This window comes from Heptranchias perlo, chromosome 35 (genome assembly GCF_035084215.1).
Source record: "Heptranchias perlo isolate sHepPer1 chromosome 35, sHepPer1.hap1, whole genome shotgun sequence".
In the NCBI taxonomy this organism is placed as follows: Eukaryota; Metazoa; Chordata; class Chondrichthyes; order Hexanchiformes; family Hexanchidae; genus Heptranchias; species Heptranchias perlo.
Genome location: NC_090359.1, coordinates 3,253,947 through 3,274,186, shown reverse-complemented (window position 1 = coordinate 3,274,186; position 20,240 = coordinate 3,253,947). Strand labels below are relative to the sequence as shown.

At 44.6% G+C, this 20,240-nt stretch overlaps 10 non-coding genes across 10 annotated transcripts; all 10 read left to right on the top strand.

The window, feature by feature from the left end:
* The first annotated feature begins 1,019 nt into the window (after window positions 1-1,019).
* Window positions 1,020-1,091, top strand: trnaq-cug (transfer RNA glutamine (anticodon CUG)). The gene has a single exon. It is a non-coding gene; the product is annotated as a tRNA-Gln (tRNA).
* A 1,022-nt stretch (window positions 1,092-2,113) lies between these two features.
* Window positions 2,114-2,185, top strand: trnaq-uug (transfer RNA glutamine (anticodon UUG)). The gene has a single exon. It is a non-coding gene; the product is annotated as a tRNA-Gln (tRNA).
* Window positions 2,186-4,122: 1,937 nt separating this feature from the next.
* Window positions 4,123-4,194, top strand: trnaq-cug (transfer RNA glutamine (anticodon CUG)). The gene has a single exon. It is a non-coding gene; the product is annotated as a tRNA-Gln (tRNA).
* A 1,022-nt stretch (window positions 4,195-5,216) lies between these two features.
* On the top strand, window positions 5,217-5,288 carry trnaq-uug (transfer RNA glutamine (anticodon UUG)). The gene has a single exon. It is a non-coding gene; the product is annotated as a tRNA-Gln (tRNA).
* Window positions 5,289-7,235: 1,947 nt separating this feature from the next.
* trnaq-cug (transfer RNA glutamine (anticodon CUG)) lies at window positions 7,236-7,307 on the top strand. Its single transcript has one exon. It is a non-coding gene; the product is annotated as a tRNA-Gln (tRNA).
* Window positions 7,308-8,329: 1,022 nt separating this feature from the next.
* On the top strand, window positions 8,330-8,401 carry trnap-ugg (transfer RNA proline (anticodon UGG)). The gene has a single exon. It is a non-coding gene; the product is annotated as a tRNA-Pro (tRNA).
* Window positions 8,402-10,371: 1,970 nt separating this feature from the next.
* On the top strand, window positions 10,372-10,443 carry trnaq-cug (transfer RNA glutamine (anticodon CUG)). Its single transcript has one exon. It is a non-coding gene; the product is annotated as a tRNA-Gln (tRNA).
* Window positions 10,444-11,465: 1,022 nt separating this feature from the next.
* On the top strand, window positions 11,466-11,537 carry trnaq-uug (transfer RNA glutamine (anticodon UUG)). The gene has a single exon. It is a non-coding gene; the product is annotated as a tRNA-Gln (tRNA).
* A 1,945-nt stretch (window positions 11,538-13,482) lies between these two features.
* On the top strand, window positions 13,483-13,554 carry trnaq-cug (transfer RNA glutamine (anticodon CUG)). The gene has a single exon. It is a non-coding gene; the product is annotated as a tRNA-Gln (tRNA).
* Window positions 13,555-14,576: 1,022 nt separating this feature from the next.
* Window positions 14,577-14,648, top strand: trnaq-uug (transfer RNA glutamine (anticodon UUG)). Its single transcript has one exon. It is a non-coding gene; the product is annotated as a tRNA-Gln (tRNA).
* The last annotated feature ends 5,592 nt before the right edge of the window (window positions 14,649-20,240 follow it).

The window sequence follows — 20,240 nt, the reverse complement described above, 5'->3', positions numbered from 1 at the left end:
TAGTGGCGTGGATGGACTGGAGAAGCTGGGCATGTTCTTCTTGGAAGAGAGAAGATTGAGAGGAGATTTGATAGAGCTATTTAAGCTCATGAGGGGTATTGACAGAATAAATGTAGACAAACTGTTCCTATTGGCGGAAAGGTCAAGAACCAGAGGACATAGATTTAAGGTGACTGGCAAAAGAATCAAAAGTGACTTGAGGAAAAACCTTTTTTACACAGTGAGTGTTTAGGAAATGCAATGCAATGCCAGGGGTCGTGGTGGAGGCAGATTCAATCGTGGCTTTCAAGAGGGAACTGAAAAATACTTTAAAGGAAAACATGCCGAGGGCTACGGGGATAGGGCGAGGGAGTGGGATTGGCTGGATTGCTGTTGCATAGAGCTGTCAGGACTCGAAGGGCCGAACGGCCTACTTCCGTGCTGTAACCTTTCTATGAGTCCATAAGCTCAGCCTGTCTTTTGCTTTCCTAAATCTTCAGAAGACAAAGTTGCTTTATGTGCAACGCTGCGCTTCACTGCACCAAAAATGGTGTTTGCTGAATTTTTCTTTGCAATCTGCATTCAGCAGGCAAACATGCAGAAATTCAAAGCACTGTCTCTTGAAATGCAGGCATTGCTTGGATCGTGCCCTCGCACAAAGTTTACATTTTGTTTTAGGCCAATCTTCATGCATCAGTGCCTTGCAATATTTATTCACAGATTATCCGGCAAGACTGTCATCGGAGCTGCGCTGAGCAGATTGGAAGAGAAGCAGTGACGAGGGAAGCGATAGGTTTGACTCGCTGCTGTGTGATTGGCTGAACATCGATACTAAGCAGAAGGAAAAGGTTAGGAAGCTGAAGGAAGAGATGAGAAAGGGTCAAGTCAAAGTGGCAGTTTGGAATTGTCAAGTTCTTGTAGTTTTGCTGATGGGAGCGGTGTGGCAACAGCCTCGAGAAGTCAGTGATGCAGCGACGTGGCCGTGCTTAGAAAAGAGCCAAATGTCTTTTGATGGAGGGTGCGACTTTTGTTAACAAATGGGTTCCATGGTGTAATGGTGAGCACTCTAGACTCTGAATCTAGCGATCCGAGTTCGAATCTCGGTGGAACCTCATTTGTTTTTGTCCCATTCGTTTGCAACTGCAGGGCAAAAAAAACAAAATGCAGCGGGAATCCACTCCCTGCTGGTGGGAAGTCACTGTCAATCAATGAGGTTCCAGTTGCTTCTATCGGTTTCAGTTCATCAGCTCAACCGGACTTTAGCTTTCCCAAATCAACAGAAGAGAAAGCTGTATTTTGTTTAATGCTGAGTTTCACTGCACCAGAGAATGGTGTTTGCAGAACTTTTCTTTGTAATCTGCATTCAGCAATCAAGCATGTAGAAATTCAAAGCATTGTTTCTTGAAAGGCAAGAATTGCTTGGATCATGTCCTCGGGCAATGTTGACATTTTCTTATCAAGATGTTGCAGTTTTGATGATGGGAGAGGTTTGTCGGTAGCCTCGAGGTGTCAGTGATGTGGGGTTAAGGCAGTGCTGATAAAACAGCCAAGTGTTTTTGACTGGTGGGTGCCAGCTGAAGAAATCAGTTGGTTAACACAGTGCAATAACAAGGGCATTCTGGACTTGGATTCCAGCGATCCAAATTCAAATTTCGATCAGCCTTCGAATTTTGTGCTTTTCGTTTGCAAATTGAGGGCAAACAAGTTAAAATCACTTGGAATCTAATCCCTGTTGGTGGGGAGTTCGCAGCTTTAATCAGTGAGGATCGAGCTCTTTTCATTTCACCCCGAACTTCATGCATCAGTGCCTTCCAATGTTTATGCACTGATTATCCAACAAGACGAGCTGCGCTGAGCAGTGTGAAACAGAAGCATCAACGAGGGAAGCGATGGATTTGACAGCAGCTGTGCGATTGGCTGAGCATCTCTACTTATCAGAGGGAAAAGTGGGGAAGCTGGAAGTATGGATGAGAAAATGCCAAAGTGGCAGGTTGGGATTGACCAGTGCTTGCAGTTTTGCTGATGGCAGACGTTTGCCAGTCGCCTCGTGCAGTCAATGATGCAGCGCCATGGCGATGCTGATAATGGAGCCCAGTATCCTTGAAGGGAAGGGGGTCGGATGTTTTAATGAATGGGTTTCATGGTGTAATGGTGAGCACTCTGGACTTTGAATCCAGCGATCCGAGTTCAAATCTCGGTGGAACCTCAACTTTTGTCCCTTTCGTTTGTAACTTTTGGGGAAACAAATAAAAGTCACCTGGAATCCCATCCCTGTTCGTGGGAAGTTCGGAGCCTCTATCAATGAGGTTCGAGCTAATTGTATAAATTTGGGCTTTTGTTAAAGGCAAATCGTATTGAACTAACTTGATAGAGTTTTTGATGAGGTAACGGAGAAGGATGCTGAGGTCAATGCGATTGATGTGGTGTATGTAAACTTTCAAAAGGCGATTAATAAAGTGCCTTATGATAGCCTTGTCATCAAGATAGAATAAAAGGAGCAGTAGCAATATGGATACAAAATTGCCTCAGTAACAGGAACCAGAGAGGAGTGATGAACGGTTGTTTTTCGGATGGGAGGGAGGTGTCCAGTAATGTGCCCCACAGGTCGGTGCTCGCAACACTGCCCTTTTTGATATTTATTAATGACTTGTGCTTGGGTGTCCAGGGAACAATTTCCAAATTTCAAGATGACACAAACCTTGGAATTATAGTGAACAGTGAGGAGGATCGTGATAGACTTCAAGAGGATATATAAATTGAACGCAGCAAAATGCAAGGTGATACATCTCAGTGGTCGGAAGAACGAGGAGAAGCAATGTAAATAAGAGGGCTCAATTCGAAAAGGGTACAGGAGCAGAGAGATATGGGGGAAAAGTGCACAAATCGTTGAATGTAGCGAGGCTGGTTGAGAATGCGGTTCAAAAAGCATACGGGATCCTGGGCTTTATAAATAAAGGCATAGAACACTAAAGCACGGAATTCATGATGATCCTTTATAAAACATTAGTTCGACCACAACTGGAGTATTGTGTCCAGATCTGGGCACCGCACTTTAGGAAAAATGCGAAGGTCTAAGAGAGGGTGCAGAAAAGATGAACGAGAATGATTCCAGGGATGAGGGAATTTAGTGGTGTGGATAGACTGGAGAAGCTGGGCATGTTCTTCTTGGAAGAGAGAAGATTGAGAGGAGATTTGATAGAGCTATTTAAGCTCATGAGGGGTATTGACAGAATAAATGTAGACAAACTGTTCCTATTGGCGGAAAGGTCAAGAACCAGAGGACATAGATTTAAGGTGACTGGCAAAAGAATCAAAAGTGACTTGAGGAAAAACCTTTTTTACACAGTGAGTGGTTAGGAAATGCAATGCAATGCCAGGGGTCGTGGTGGAGGCAGATTCAATCGTGGCTTTCAAGAGGGAACTGAAAAATACTTTAAAGGAAAACATGCCGAGGGCTACGGGGATAGGGCGAGGGAGTGGGATTGGCTGGATTGCTGTTGCAAAGAGCTGTCAGGACTCGAAGGGCCGAACGGCCTACTTCCGTGCTGTTACATTTCTATGAGTCCATAAGCTCAGCCTGTCTTTTGCTTTCCTAAATCTTCAGAAGACAAAGTTGCTTTATGTGCAACGCTGCGCTTCACTGCACCAAAAATGGTGTTTGCTGAATTTTTCTTTGCAATCTGCATTCAGCAGGCAAACATGCAGAAATTCAAAGCACTGTCTCTTGAAATGCAGGCATTGCTTGGATCGTGCCCTCGCACAAAGTTTACATTTTGTTTTAGGCCAATCTTCATGCATCAGTGCCTTGCAATATTTATTCACAGATGATCCGGCAAGACTGTCATCGGAGCTGCGCTGAGCAGATTGAAAGAGAAGCAGTGACGAGGGAAGCGATAGGTTTGACTCGCTGCTGTGTGATTGGCTGAACATCGATACTAAGCAGAAGGAAAAGGTTGGAAGCTGAAGGAAGAGATGAGAAAGAGTCAAGTCAAAGTGGCAGTTTGGAATTGTCAAGTTCTTGTAGTTTTGCTGATGGGAGCGGTGTGGCAACAGCCTCGAGAAGTCAGTGATGCAGCGACGTGGCCGTGCTTAGAAAAGAGCCAAATGTCTTTTGATGGAGGGTGCGGCTTTTGTTAACAAATGGGTTCCATGGTGTAATGGTGAGCACTCTAGACTCTGAATCTCGCGATCCGAGTTCGAATCTCGGTGGAACCTGATTTGTTTATGTCCCATTCGTTTGCAACTGCAGGGCAAAAAAACCAAAATGCAGCGGGAATCCACTCCCTGCTGGTGGTAAGTCACTGTCAATCAATGAGGTTCCAGTTGCTTTTATCGGTCTCAGTTCATCAGCTCAACCGGACTTCAGCTTTCCCAAATCAAAAGAAGAGAAAGCTGTATTTTGTTTAATGCTGAGTTTCACTGCACCAGAGAATGGTGTTTGCAGAACTTTTCTTTGTAATCTGCATTCAGCAATCAAGCATGTAGAAATTCAAAGCATTGTTTCTTGAAAGGCAAGAATTGCTTGGATCATGTCCTCGGGCAATGTTGACATTTTCTTATCAAGATGTTGCAGTTTTGATGATGGGAGAGGTTTGTCGGTAGCCTCGAGGTGTCAGTGATGTGGGGTTAAGGCAGTGCTGATAAAACAGCCAAGTGTTTTTGACTGGTGGGTGCCAGGTGAAGTAATCAGTTGGTTCACACAGTGCAATAACAAGGGCATTCTGGACTTGGATTCCAGCGATCCAAATTCAAATTTCGATCAACCTTCGAATTTTGTCCTTTTCGTTTGCAAATTGCGGGCAAACAAGTTAAAATCACTTGGAATCTAATCCCTGTTGGTGGGGAGTTCGCAGCTTTAATCAGTGAGGATCGAGCTCTTTTCATTTCACCCCGAACTTCATGCATCAGTGCCTTCCAATGTTTATGCACTGATTATCCAACAAGACGAGCTGCGCTGAGCAGTGTGAAACAGAAGCATCAACGAGGGAAGCGATGGATTTGACAGCAGCTGTGCGATTGGCTGAGCATCTCTACTTATCAGAGGGAAAAGTGGGGAAGCTGGAAGTATGGATGAGAAAATGCCAAAGTGGCAGGTTGGGATTGACCAGTGCTTGCAGTTTTGCTGATGGCAGACGTTTGCCAGTCGCCTCGTGCAGTCAATGATGCAGCGCCATGGCGATGCTGATAATGGAGCCCAGTATCCTTGAAGGGAAGGGGGTCGGATGTTTTAATGAATGGGTTTCATGGTGTAATGGTGAGCACTCTGGACTTTGAATCCAGCGATCCGAGTTCAAATCTCGGTGGAACCTCAACTTTTGTCCCTTTCGTTTGTAACTTTTGGGGAAACAAATAAAAGTCACCTGGAATCCCATCCCTGTTCGTGGGAAGTTCGGAGCCTCTATCAATGAGGTTCGAGCTAATTGTATAAATTTGGGCTTTTGTTAAAGGCAAATCGTATTGAACTAACTTGATAGAGTTTTTGATGAGGTAACGGAGAAGGATGCTGAGGTCAATGCGATTGATGTGGTGTATGTAAACTTTCAAAAGGCGATTAATAAAGTGCCTTATGATAGCCTTGTCATCAAGATTGATACCCATAGAATAAAAGGAGCAGTAGCAATATGGATACAAAATTGCCTCAGTAACAGGAACCAGAGAGGAGTGATGAACGGTTGTTTTTCGGATGGGAGGGAGGTGTCCAGTAATGTGCCCCACAGGTCGGTGCTCGCAACACTGCCCTTTTTGATATTTATTAATGACTTGTGCTTGGGTGTCCAGGGAACAATTTCCAAATTTCAAGATGACACAAACCTTGGAATTATAGTGAACAGTGAGGAGGATCGTGATAGACTTCAAGAGGATATATAAATTGAACGCAGCAAAATGCAAGGTGATACATCTCAGTGGTCGGAAGAACGAGGAGAAGCAATGTAAATAAGAGGGCTCAATTCGAAAAGGGTACAGGAGCAGAGAGATATGGGGGAAAAGTGCACAAATCGTTGAATGTAGCGAGGCTGGTTGAGAATGCGGTTCAAAAAGCATACGGGATCCTGGGCTTTATAAATAAAGGCATAGAACACTAAAGCACGGAATTCATGATGATCCTTTATAAAACATTAGTTCGACCACAACTGGAGTATTGTGTCCAGATCTGGGCACCGCACTTTAGGAAAAATGCGAAGGTCTAAGAGAGGGTGCAGAAAAGATGAACGAGAATGATTCCAGGGATGAGGGAATTTAGTGGTGTGGATAGACTGGAGAAGCTGGGCATGTTCTTCTTGGAAGAGAGAAGATTGAGAGGAGATTTGATAGAGCTATTTAAGCTCATGAGGGGTATTGACAGAATAAATGTAGACAAACTGTTCCTATTGGCGGAAAGGTCAAGAACCAGAGGACATAGATTTAAGGTGACTGGCAAAAGAATCAAAAGTGACTTGAGGAAAAACCTTTTTTACACAGTGAGTGGTTAGGAAATGCAATGCAATGCCAGGGGTCGTGGTGGAGGCAGATTCAATCGTGGCTTTCAAGAGGGAACTGAAAAATACTTTAAAGGAAAACATGCCGAGGGCTACGGGGATAGGGCGAGGGAGTGGGATTGGCTGGATTGCTGTTGCAAAGAGCTGTCAGGACTCGAAGGGCCGAACGGCCTACTTCCGTGCTGTTACATTTCTATGAGTCCATAAGCTCAGCCTGTCTTTTGCTTTCCTAAATCTTCAGAAGACAAAGTTGCTTTATGTGCAAAGCTGCGCTTCACTGCACCAAAAATGGTGTTTGCTGAATTTTTCTTTGCAATCTGCATTCAGCAGGCAAACATGCAGAAATTCAAAGCACTGTCTCTTGAAATGCAGGCATTGCTTGGATCGTGCCCTCGCACAAAGTTTACATTTTGTTTTAGGCCAATCTTCATGCATCAGTGCCTTGCAATATTTATTCACAGATGATCCGGCAAGACTGTCATCGGAGCTGCGCTGAGCAGATTGAAAGAGAAGCAGTGACGAGGGAAGCGATAGGTTTGACTCGCTGCTGTGTGATTGGCTGAACATCGATACTAAGCAGAAGGAAAAGGTTGGAAGCTGAAGGAAGAGATGAGAAAGAGTCAAGTCAAAGTGGCAGTTTGGAATTGTCAAGTTCTTGTAGTTTTGCTGATGGGAGCGGTGTGGCAACAGCCTCGAGAAGTCAGTGATGCAGCGACGTGGCCGTGCTTAGAAAAGAGCCAAATGTCTTTTGATGGAGGGTGCGGCTTTTGTTAACAAATGGGTTCCATGCTGTAATGGTGAGCACTCTAGACTCTGAATCTCGCGATCCGAGTTCGAATCTCGGTGGAACCTGATTTGTTTATGTCCCATTCGTTTGCAACTGCAGGGCAAAAAAACCAAAATGCAGCGGGAATCCACTCCCTGCTGGTGGTAAGTCACTGTCAATCAATGAGGTTCCAGTTGCTTTTATCGGTCTCAGTTCATCAGCTCAACCGGACTTCAGCTTTCCCAAATCAAAAGAAGAGAAAGCTGTATTTTGTTTAATGCTGAGTTTCACTGCACCAGAGAATGGTGTTTGCAGAACTTTTCTTTGTAATCTGCATTCAGCAATCAAGCATGTAGAAATTCAAAGCATTGTTTCTTGAAAGGCAAGAATTGCTTGGATCATGTCCTCGGGCAATGTTGACATTTTCTTATCAAGATGTTGCAGTTTTGATGATGGGAGAGGTTTGTCGGTAGCCTCGAGGTGTCAGTGATGTGGGGTTAAGGCAGTGCTGATAAAACAGCCAAGTGTTTTTGACTGGTGGGTGCCAGGTGAAGTAATCAGTTGGTTCACACAGTGCAATAACAAGGGCATTCTGGACTTGGATTCCAGCGATCCAAATTCAAATTTCGATCAACCTTCGAATTTTGTCCTTTTCGTTTGCAAATTGCGGGCAAACAAGTTAAAATCACTTGGAATCTAATCCCTGTTGGTGGGGAGTTCGCAGCTTTAATCAGTGAGGATCGAGCTCTTTTCATTTCACCCCGAACTTCATGCATCAGTGCCTTGCAATGTTGATGCACTGATTATCCAACAAGACGAGCTGCGCTGAGCAGTGTGAAACAGAAGCATCAACGAGGGAAGCGATGGATTTGACAGCAGCTGTGCGATTGGCTGAACATCTCTGCTTATCAGAGGGAAAAGTGGGGAAGCTGGAAGTATGGATGAGAAAAGGCCAAAGTGGCAGGTTGGGATTGACCAGTGCTTGCAGTTTTGCTGATGGGAGACGTTTGCCAGTCGCCTCGTGCAGTCAATGATGCAGCGCCATGGCGATGCTGATAATGGAGCCAAGTATCCTTGAAGGGAAGGGGGTCGCATGTTTTAGTGAATGGGTTTCATGGTGTAATGGTGAGCACTCTGGACTTGGAATCCAGCGATCTGAGTTCAAATCTCGGTGGAACCTCAACTTTTGTCCCTTTCGTTTGTAACTTTTGGGGAAACAAATAAAAGTCACCTGGAATCCCATCCCTGTTCGTGGGAAGTTCGGAGCCTCTATCAATGAGGTTCGAGCGAATTGTATAAATTTGGGCTTTTGTCAAAGGCAAATCGTATTGAACTAACTTGATAGAGTTTTTGATGAGGTAACGGAGAAGGATGCTGAGGTCAATGCGATTGATGTGGTGCATGTAAACTTTCAAAAGGCGATTCGTGCATGTAAACTTTCAAAAGGCGAAAAGTGCCTTATGATAGCCTTGTCATCAAGATTGATACCCATAGAATAAAAGGAGCAGTAGCAATATGGATACAAAATTGCCTCAGTAACAGGAAACAGAGAGGAGTGATGAACGGTTGTTTTTCGGATGGGAGGGAGGTGTCCAGTAATGTGCCCCACAGGTCGGTGCTCGCACCACTGCCCTTATTGATATTTATTAATGACTTGTACTTGGGTGTGCAGGGAACAATTTCCAAATTTCAAGATGAGACAAACCTTGGAATTATAGTGAACAGTGAGGAGGATAGTGATAGACTTCAAGAGGATATATAAATTGAACGCAGCAAAATGCAAGGGGATACATCTCAGTGGTCGTAAGAACGAGGAGAAGCAATGTAAATAAGAGGGCTCAATTCGAAAAGGGTACAGGAGCAGAGAGATATGGGGGAAAAGTGCACAAATCGTTGAATGTAGCGAGGCTGGTTGAGAATGCGGTTCAAAAAGCATACGGGATCCTGGGCTTTATAAATACAGGCATAGAACACTAAAGCACGGAATTCATGATGATCCTTTATAAAACATTAGTTCGACCACAACTGGAGCATTGTGTCCAGATCTGGGCACCGCACTTTAGGAAAAATGCGAAGGTCTAAGAGAGGGTGCAGAAAAGATGAACGAGAATGATTCCAGGGATGAGGGAATTTAGTGGCGTGGATAGACTGGAGAAGCTGGGCATGTTCTTCTTGGAAGAGAGAAGATTGAGAGGAGATTTGATAGAGCTATTTAAGCTCATGAGGGGTATTGACAGAATAAATGTAGACGAACTGTTCCTATTGGCGGAAAGGTCAAGAACCAGAGGACATAGATTTAAGGTGACTGGCAAAAGAATCAAAAGTGACTTGAGGAAAAACCTTTTTTACACAGTGAGTGGTTAGGAAATGCAATGCAATGCCAGGGGTCGTGGTGGAGGCAGATTCAATCGTGGCTTTCAAGAGGGAACTGAAAAATACTTTAAAGGAAAACATGCCGAGGGCTACGGGGATAGGGCGAGGGAGTGGGATTGGCTGGATTGCTGTTGCATAGAGCTGTCAGGACTCGAAGGGCCGAACGGCCTACTTCCGTGCTGTAACCTTTCTATGAGTCCATAAGCTCAGCCTGTCTTTTGCTTTCCTAAATCTTCAGCAGACAAAGTTGCTTTATGTGCAACGCTGCGCTTCACTGCACCAAAAATGGTGTTTGCTGAATTTTTCTTTGCAATCTGCATTCAGCAGGCAAACATGCAGAAATTCAAAGCACTGTCTCTTGAAATGCAGGCATTGCTTGGATCGTGCCCTCGCACAAAGTTTACATTTTGTTTTAGGCCAATCTTCATGCATCAGTGCCTTGCAATATTTATTCACAGATTATCCGGCACGACTGTCATCGGAGCTGCGCTGAGCAGATTGAAAGAGAAGCAGTGACGAGGGAAGCGATAGGTTTGACTCGCTCCTGTGTGATTGGCTGAACATCGATACTAAGCAGAAGGAAAAGGTTGGAAGCTGAAGGAAGAGATGAGAAAGGGTCAAGTCAAAGTGGCAGTTTGGAATTGTCAAGTTCTTGTAGTTTTGCTGATGGGAGCGGTGTGGCAACAGTCTCGAGAAGTCAGTGATGCAGCGACGTGGCCGTGCTTAGAAAAGAGCCAAATGTCTTTTGATGGAGGGTGCGACTTTTGTTAACAAATGGGTTCCATGGTGTAATGGTGAGCACTCTAGACTCTGAATCTAGCGATCCGAATTCGAATCTCGGTGGAACCTGATTTGTTTTTGTCCCATTCGTTTGCAACTGCAGGGCAAAAAAAACAAAATGCAGCGGGAATCCACTCGCTGCTGGTGGGAAGTCACTGTCAATCAATGAGGTTCCAGTTGCTTCTATCGGTTTCAGTTCATCAGCTCAACCGGACTTTAGCTTTACCAAATCAACAGAAGAGAAAGCTGTATTTTGTTTAATGCTGAGTTTCACTGCACCAGAGAATGGTGTTTGCAGAACTTTTCTTTGTAATCTGCATTCAGCAATCAAGCATGTAGAAATTCAAAGCATTGTATCTTGAAAGGCAAGAATTGCTTGGATCATGTCCTCGGGCAATGTTGACATTTTCTTATCAAGATGTTGCAGTTTTGATGATGGGAGAGGTTTGTCGGTAGCCTCGAGGTGTCAGTGATGTGGGGTTAAGGCAGTGCTGATAAAACAGCCAAGTGTTTTTGACTGGTGGGTGCCAGCTGAAGTAATCAGTTGGTTCACACAGTGCAATAACAAGGGCATTCTGGACTTGGATTCCAGCGATCCAAATTCAAATTTCGATCAACCTTCGAATTTTGTCCTTTTCGTTTGCAAATTGAGGGCAAACAAGTTAAAATCACTTGGAATCTAATCCCTGTTGGTGGGGAGTTCGCAGCTTTAATCAGTGAGGATCGATCTCTTTTCATTTCACCCCGAACTTCATGCATCAGTGCCTTGCAATGTTTATGCACTGATTATCCAACAAGACGAGCTGCGCTGAGCAGTGTGAAACAGAAGCATCAACGAGGGAAGCGATGGATTTGACAGCAGCTGTGCGATTGGCTGAGCATCTCTACTTATCAGAGGGAAAAGTGGGGAAGCTGGAAGTATGGATGAGAAAAGGCCAAAGTGGCAGGTTGGGATTGACCAGTGCTTGCAGTTTTGCTGATGGCAGACGTTTGCCAGTCGCCTCGTGCAGTCAATGATGCAGCGCCATGGCGATGCTGATAATGGAGCCCAGTATCCTTGAAGGGAAGGGGGTCGCATGTTTTAATGAATGGGTTTCATGGTGTAATGGTGAGCACTCTGGACTTTGAATCCAGCGATCCGAGTTCAAATCTCGGTGGAACCTCAACTTTTGTCCCTTTCGTTTGTAACTTTTGGGGAAACAAATAAAAGTCACCTGGAATCCCATCCCTGTTCGTGGGAAGTTCGGAGCCTCTATCAATGAGGTTCGAGCTAATTGTATAAATTTGGGCTTTTGTTAAAGCAAATCGTATTGAACTAACTTGATAGATTTTTTGATGATGTAACGGAGAAGGATGCTGAGGTCAATGCGATTGATGTGGTGTATGTAAACTTTCAAAAGGCGATTAATAAAGTGCCTTATGATAGCCTTGTCATCAAGATTGATACCCATAGAATAAAAGGAGCAGTAGCAATATGGATACAAAATTGCCTCAGTAACAGGAACCAGAGAGGAGTGATGAACGGTTGTTTTTCGGATTGGAGGGAGGTGTCCAGTAATGTGCCCCACAGGTCGGTGCTCACACCACTGCCCTTTTTGATATTTATTAATGACTTGTACTTGGGTGTCCAGGGAACAATTTCCAAATTTCAAGATGACACAAACCTTGGAATTATAGTGAACAGTGAGGAGGGTAGTGATAGACTTCAAGAGGATATATAAATTGAACGCAGCAAAATGCAAGGTGATACATCTCAGTGGTCGGAAGAACGAGGAGAAGCAATGTAAATAAGAGGGCTCAATTCGAAAAGGATACAGGAGCAGAGAGATATGGGGGAAAAGTGCACAAATCGTTGAATGCAGCGAGGCTGGTTGAGAATGCGGTTCAAAAAGCATACGGGATCCTGGGCTTTATAAATACAGGCATAGAACACTTAAGCACGGAATTCATGATGATCCTTTATAAAACATTAGTTCGACCACAACTGGAGTATTGTGTCCAGATCTGGGCACCGCACTTTAGGAAAAATGCGAAGGTCTAAGAGAGGGTGCAGAAAAGATGAACGAGAATGATTCCAGGGATGAGGGAATTTAGTGGCGTGGATAGACTGGAGAAGCTGGGCATGTTCTTCTTGGAAGAGAGAAGATTGAGAGGAGATTTGATAGAGCTATTTAAGCTCATGAGGGGTATTGACAGAATAAATGTAGACAAACTGTTCCTATTGGCGGAAAGGTCAAGAACCAGAGGACATAGATTTAAGGTGACTGGCAAAAGAATCAAAAGTGACTTGAGGAAAAACCTTTTTTACACAGTGAGTGGTTAGGAAATGCAATGCAATGCCAGGGGTCGTGGTGGAGGCAGATTCAATCGTGGCTTTCAAGAGGGAACTGAAAAATACTTTAAAGGAAAACATGCCGAGGGCTACGGGGATAGGGCGAGGGAGTGGCATTGGCTGGATTGCTGTTGCATAGAGCTGTCAGGACTCGAAGGGCCGAACGGCCTACTTCCGTGCTGTAACCTTTCTATGAGTCCATAAGCTCAGCCTGTCTTTTGCTTTCCTAAATCTTCAGAAGACAAAGTTGCTTTATGTGCAACGCTGCGCTTCACTGCACCAAAATGGTGTTTGCTGAATTTTTCTTTGCAATCTGCATTCAGCAGGCAAACATGCAGAAATTCAAAGCACTGTCTCTTGAAATGCAGGCATTGCTTGGATCGTGCCCTCGCACAAAGTTTACATTTTGTTTTAGGCCAATCTTCATGCATCAGTGCCTTGCAATATTTATTCACAGATTATCCGGCACGACTGTCATCGGAGCTGCGCTGAGCAGATTGAAAGAGAAGCAGTGACGAGGGAAGCGATAGGTTTGACTCGCTGCTGTGTGATTGGCTGAACATCGATACGAAGCAGAAGGAAAAGGTTGAAAGCTGAAGGAAGAGATGAGAAAGGGTCAAGTCAAAGTGGCAGTTTGGAATTGTCAAGTTCTTGTAGTTTTGCTGATGGGAGCGGTGTGGCAACAGCCTCGAGAAGTCAGTGATGCAGCGACGTGGCCGTGCTTAGAAAAGAGCCAAATGTCTTTTGATGGAGGGTGCGACTTTTGTTAACAAATGGGTTCCATGGTGTAATGGTGAGCACTCTAGACTCTGAATCTCGCGATCCGAGTTCGAATCTCGGTGGAACCTGATTTGTTTTTGTCCCATTCGTTTGCAACTGCAGGGAAAAAAAAACAAAATGCAGCTGGAATCCACTCCCTGCTCGTGGGAAGTCACTATCAATCAATGAGGTTCCAGTTGCTTCTATCGGTTTCAGTTCATCAGCTCAACCGGACTTTAGCTTTCCCAAATCAACAGAAGAGAAAGCTGTATTTTGTTTAATGCTGAGTTTCACTGCACCAGAGAATGGTGTTTGCAGAACTTTTCTTTGTAATCTGCATTCAGCAATCAAGCATGTAGAAATTCAAAGCATTGTTTCTTGAAAGGCAAGAATTGCTTGGATCATGTCCTCGGGCAATGTTGACATTTTCTTATCAAGATGTTGCAGTTTTGATGATGGGAGAGGTTTGTCGGTAGCCTCGAGGTGTCAGTGATGTGGGGTTAAGGCAGTGCTGATAAAACAGCCAAGTGTTTTTGACTGGTGGGTGCCAGCTGAAGTAATCAGTTGGTTCACACAGTGCAATAACAAGGGCATTCTGGACTTGGATTCCAGCGATCCAAATTCAAATTTCGATCAACCTTCGAATTTTGTCCTTTTCGTTTGCAAATTAAGGGCAAACAAGTTAAAATCACTTGGAATCTAATCCGTGTTGGTGGGGAGTTCGCAGCTTTAATCAGTGAGGATCGAGCTCTTTTCATTTCACCCCGAACTTCATGCATCAGTGCCTTGCAATGTTTATGCACTGATTATCCAACAAGACGAGCTGCGCTGAGCAGTGTGAAACAGAAGCATCAACGAGGGAAGCGATGGATTTGACAGCAGCTGTGCGATTGGCTGAGCATCTCTTCTTATCAGAGGGAAAAGTGGGGAAGCTGGAAGTATGGATGAGAAAAGGCCAAAGTGGCAGGTTGGGATTGACCAGTGCTTGCAGTTTTGCTGATGGCAGACGTTTGCCAGTCGCCTCGTGCAGTCAATGATGCAGCGCCATGGCGATGCTGATAATGGAGCCCAGTATCCTTGAAGGGAAGGGGGTCGCATGTTTTAATGAATGGGTTTCATGGTGTAATGGTGAGCACTCTGGACTTTGAATCCAGCGATCCGAGTTCAAATCTCGGTGGAACCTCAACTTTTGTCCCTTCCGTTTGTAACTTTTGGGGAAACAAATAAAAGTCACCTGGAATCCCATCCCTGTTCGTGGGAAGTTCGGAGCCTCTATCAATGAGGTTCGAGCTAATTGTATAAATTTGGGCTTTTGTTAAAGGCAAATCGTATTGAACTAACTTGATAGAGTTTTTGATGAGGTAACGGAGAAGGATGCTGAGGTCAATGCGATTGATGTGGTGTATGTAAACTTTCAAAAGGCGATTAATAAAGTGCCTTATGATAGCCTTGTCATCAAGATTGATACCCATAGAATAAAAGGAGCAGTAGCAATATGGATACAAAATTGCCTCAGTAACAGGAACCAGAGAGGAGTGATGAACGGTTGTTTTTCGGATGGGAGGGAGGTGTCCAGTAATGTGCCCCACAGGTCGGTGCTCGCACCACTGCCCTTTTTGATATTTATTAATGACTTGTACTTGGGTGTCCAGGGAACAATTTCCAAATTTCAAGATGACACAAACCTTGGAATTATAGTGAACAGTGAGGAGGATAGTGATAGACTTCAAGAGGATATATAAATTGAACGCAGAAAAATGCAACGTGATACATCTCAGTGGTCGGAAGAACGAGGAGAAGCAATGTAAATAAGAGGGCTCAATTCGAAAAGGTTACAGGAGCAGAGAGATATGGGGGAAAAGTCGTTGAACGTAGCGAGGCTGGTTGAGAATGCGGTTCAAAAGCATACGGGATCCTGGGCTTTATAAATACAGGCATAGAACACTAAAGCACGGAATTCATGATGATCCTTTATAAAACATTAGTTCGACCACAACTGGAGTATTGTGTCCAGATCTGGGCACCGCACTTTAGGAAAAATGCGAAGGTCTAAGAGAGGGTGCAGAAAAGATGAACGAGAATGATTCCAGGGATGAGGGAATTTAGTGGCGTGGATAGACTGGAGAAGCTGGGCATGTTCTTCTTGGAACAGAGAAAATTGAGAGGAGATTTGATAGAGCTATTTAAACTCATGAGGGGTATTGACAGAATAAATGGAGACAAACTGTGCGGAGGATAGTGACAGACTTCAAGAGGATATCGAAATTTAACGCAGAAAAATGCAAGGTGATACATCTCGGTAGGAAGAACGAGGAGAATCAATATAAATAATTGGGGTCAATTCGAAAAGGGGTACAGGAACAGAGAGATCTGGGGATGATGTGCACAATTCGTTGAATGTCGCGAGGCAGATTGACAATGCGGTTGAAAAAACATGCGGGATCCTGGGCTTTATAATTGGAGGCACAGAGCACAAGAGCACGGAATTCATAATGAACCTTTATAAAACATTAGTTCGACCACAACTGGAGTATTGTGTCCAGATCTGGGCACCGCGCTTTTGGAAAAATTTGAAGGCCTAAGAGAGGGTGGAGAAAAGACGAACGAGAATGATTCCAGGGATGAGGGACTTTCGTTCCGTAGATTGACTGGAGAAGCTGGGGTTGTTTTTCTTGCAACAGAGAAGATTGAGAGGAGATTTGATAGAGGTATTTAAACTCATGAGGGGTATTGACAGAATGGATGGAGACAAACTGTTCCTATTGGCGGAAAGGTCAAGAACCAGAGGACATAGATTTAAGGCGACTGGCAAAATGACCAAAGATGACTTGAGGAAAATCCTTTTTTACACAGTGTGTGTTTAGGATCTGGAATGCAATGCCAGGGGTCGTGGTGGAGGCAGATTCAATCGTGGCTTTCAAGAGGGAACTGTATAAATACTTCAAAAGGAAAACATGCCGAGGGCTCCGTGGATAGGGCGAGGGAGTGGGATTGGCTGGATTGCTTTTGCATCGAGCTGGCAGGACTCGAAGGGCCGAACGGCCTAAAGGAGCAATAGCAACATGTTTCGAAAATTGCCTCAGTAACAGGAACCAGAGAGGAGTGATGAACGGTTGTTTTGGGGATTGGAGGGAGGTGTACAGTAATGTTCCCCACTGGTCGGTGCTCGCACCACTGCCCTATTTGATATTTATTAATGACTTGGACTTGGGTGTACAGGGCACAATTTCCAAATTTGCAGATGACGCAACCCTTGGAAGTATAGTGAACATTGAGGAGGATAGTGATGGACTTCAAGAGGATATCGAAATTTATCGCAGAAAAATGCAAGGTGATACATCTCGGTAGGAAGAACGAGGAGAATCAATATAAACTAAAGCTCACAATTCTAAAATGTGTCGATGGACAGAGAGGTCTGGGGGTATATGTGCACAAACCGTTGAATGTGACGAGGTAGGTTGAGAAAGCGGTCAACAAATCATATGGGATGCTGAGCTTTATATTTTGAGGCATAGATTACAAAAGCAAGGAGGCTATGATGAAGGTTTATAAAACATTAGTTCGACCACAACTGGAGCATTAGGTCCAGTTCTGGGCACGGCACTTCACGAAAGATGTGAAGGTTTTCGAGAGGGTGCAGAAAAGATAAACTAGCATGATTCCAGGGATGAGGGACTTTAGTTACGTGGATAGCCTAGAGATGCTGGGTTTGTTCTTTTTGGAACAGAGAAGATTGAGAGGAGATATGACAGATTTACTTGAAATCATGAGGGGTGTTGACAGAATAGATCGAAAGAAACTGTTCCTTATGCCAGAAGGATCAAGAACCAGAGGAAATAGATTTAAGGTGACTGGCAAAAGAACCAAAGGTGACATGAGGGAAAACCTTTTTTACACAGTGAGTGGTTAGGATCTGGAATGCACTGCCAGGGGTTGTGGTGGAGGTAGATTCAATCGTGGCTTTCAAAAGGGAACTGCATGAATACTTGAAAGGAAAGCATGTGCAGGGCGACTGGGATCGGTCGAGGGAGTTGGATTGGCTGGATTGCTTTTGCATCGAGCCGTCAGGGCTCGATTGGCTGAATGGCCTCTTTCCGTTCTGTAACATTTCTATCAGTCTGGAAGCTCAGCCTGTTTTTTGCTTTCCTAAATCTTCAGAAGAGAAAGTTGCTTTTTGTGCAAAACTGCGCTTCACTGCACCAAAGAATGGTGTTTGCTGAATTTTTCTTTGCAATCTGCATTCAGCAAGCAAACATGCCGAAATTCAAAGCACTGTCTCTTGAAATGCAGGAATTGCTTGGATCGTGTCCTCGGGCAAAGTTTACATTTTGTTTTACGCCAATCTTCATGCATCAGTGCCTTGCAATATTTATTCACAGATTATCCGGCAAGATATAATCGGAGCTGCGCTGAGCAGAGTGAAACAGAAGCAGTGACGATGGAAGCGACAGGTTTGATTAGTAGCTGTGTGATTGGCTGAGCATCGATTCTGAGCAGAGGAGAAGGAGTGGAAGCTGAACGTGGGAGCGGCAAAGGGCCGGGTCAAGATGGCAGTTTGGAATTGTCCATTGCTTGCAGTTTTGCTGATTGGAGAGGGTTGGCAACAGCCTCGAGAGGTCAGTAATACAGCGACATGGCCGTGCTGGGAAAAGAGCCAAGTGTCTTTGAATGGTGGCTACTGGCTGAAGAAATCATCGGATTCCATGTGTCATGGTGAGTACTCCAAACACTGAATCTAGCGATCCAATCCCAAATCTGGGTGCAACCATAACTTTTTTCCCGCCACTTACTCTCCAATAACGTGTTCACCGATGCTCAGTTTGGGTTCCGCCAGGACCACTCGGCTCCAGAATTCATTACAGCCTTGGTCCAAACATGGAAAAAAGAGATGAATTCCAGAGGTAAGGTGAGCGTGACTGCCTTGACATCAAGGCAGCATTTGACCGAGTTTGGCAACAAGGAGCCTGAGTAAAATTGAAGTCAATGGGAATCACGGGGAAAACTCTCCAGTGGCTGGAGTCATACCGAACAAGATGATTGCGGTTGTTGGAGGCCAATCATCGCAGCCCCAGGACATTGCTACATGAGTTCCACAGGCCAGTGTCCTGGACACAACCATCTTCAGCTGCTTCATCAATAACCTTGCCTCCATCATAAGGTCAGAAATGGGGTTGTTCGCTGATGATTGCACAATGTTCATTTCCATTCGCAACTCCTCAAATAATGAAACAGTCCGTGCCCGCATGCAGCAAGACCTGGACAACATCCAGGCTTGGGCTGGTAAGTGGCAAGTAACATTCGTGCCAGACAAGTGGTTGCTAATTTTAGGTGGTAGCATGGTCTAGCGGCTTAAGACGCTGAATTAAGGTTCTAATTTTTGCGGGGGCGTGGGTTCGAATCCAACTCCTGTTCGCATTTCAGGGATCCAAAGTGAGGCAGCCAATTGGATGCAAAATTGGCTTGAAGTCGAAGGGTTGTTTTTCAAACTGGAGGCCTGTGACCAGCGGTGTGCCTCACGGATCGGTGCTTGGTCCGCTGTTAATTATATTAATGATTTGGATGAGAATTTAGGAGGCATGGTTATAAGCTTGCAGATGACACCAAGATTGGTGGCATTGTGGACAGTGAAGAAGGTTATCTAGGATTGCAACGGGATCTTGATAAATTGGGCCAGTGGGCCGATGAATGGCAGATGGAGTTTAATTTCGATAAATGTGAGGTGATGCATTTTGGTCGATCGAATCGGGCCAGGACCTACTCCGTTAATAGTGGGGCGTTGGGGAGAGTTATGGAACAAAGAGATCTCGGAGTACAGGTTCATAGCTCCTTGAAAGTGGAGTCACAGGTCGATAGGGTTGTGAAGAAGGCATTCGAAATGCTTGGTTTCATTGGTCAGAACATTGAATACAGGAGTTGGGATGTCTTGTTGAACTTGTTCAAGACATTAATAAGGCCACACTTGGAATACTGTGTACAGTTCTGGTCACCCTATTATAGAAAGGATATTATTAAACTAGAAAGAGTGCAGAAAAGATTTACTCGGATGCTACCGGGGCTTGATGGTTTGACTTATAAGGAGAGGTTAGATGGACTGGGACTTTTTTCCCTGGAGAGTAGGAGGTTACGGGGTGATCTTATAGAAGTCTATAAAATAATGAGGGGCATAGATAAGGTAGATCGTCAAAATATTTTCCAAAAGTTAGGGGAATCTATAACGAGGGGGCATAGAATTAAGCTGAGAGGGGAGAGATATAAAGTGGTCCAGAGGGGCAATTTTTTCACTCTAAAGTGGTGAGTGTCTGGAACGAGCTGCCAGAGGCAGTAGTAGAGTCGGGTAAAATTTTGTCCTTTAAAAATCATTTGGACAGTTACATGGGTAAGATGAGTATAGAGGGATATGGGCAATTGGGACTAGCTTAGTGGTATAAACTGGGCGACATGGACATGTTGGGCCGAAGGGCCTGTTTCCATGTTGTAACTTCTATAATTCTATGATTCTATAAGTGTCAAGCAATGACCATCTCCAACAAGAGAGAGTCTAACCACCTCCCCTTGACATTCAACGGCATTACCATTGCCGAATCCTCCACCATCAATATTCCTGGGGGTCACCATTCAACAGATACTGAACTGTACAGAGCTGCATAAAACTGTGGCTGCAAGGGCAGGTCAGAGGCTGGGTATTCTGCGTCGAGTGACTCACCTCCTGACTCCCCAAAGCCTTTCCAACATCTACAAGGCACAAGTCAGGAGTGTGATGGAATACTGTCCACTT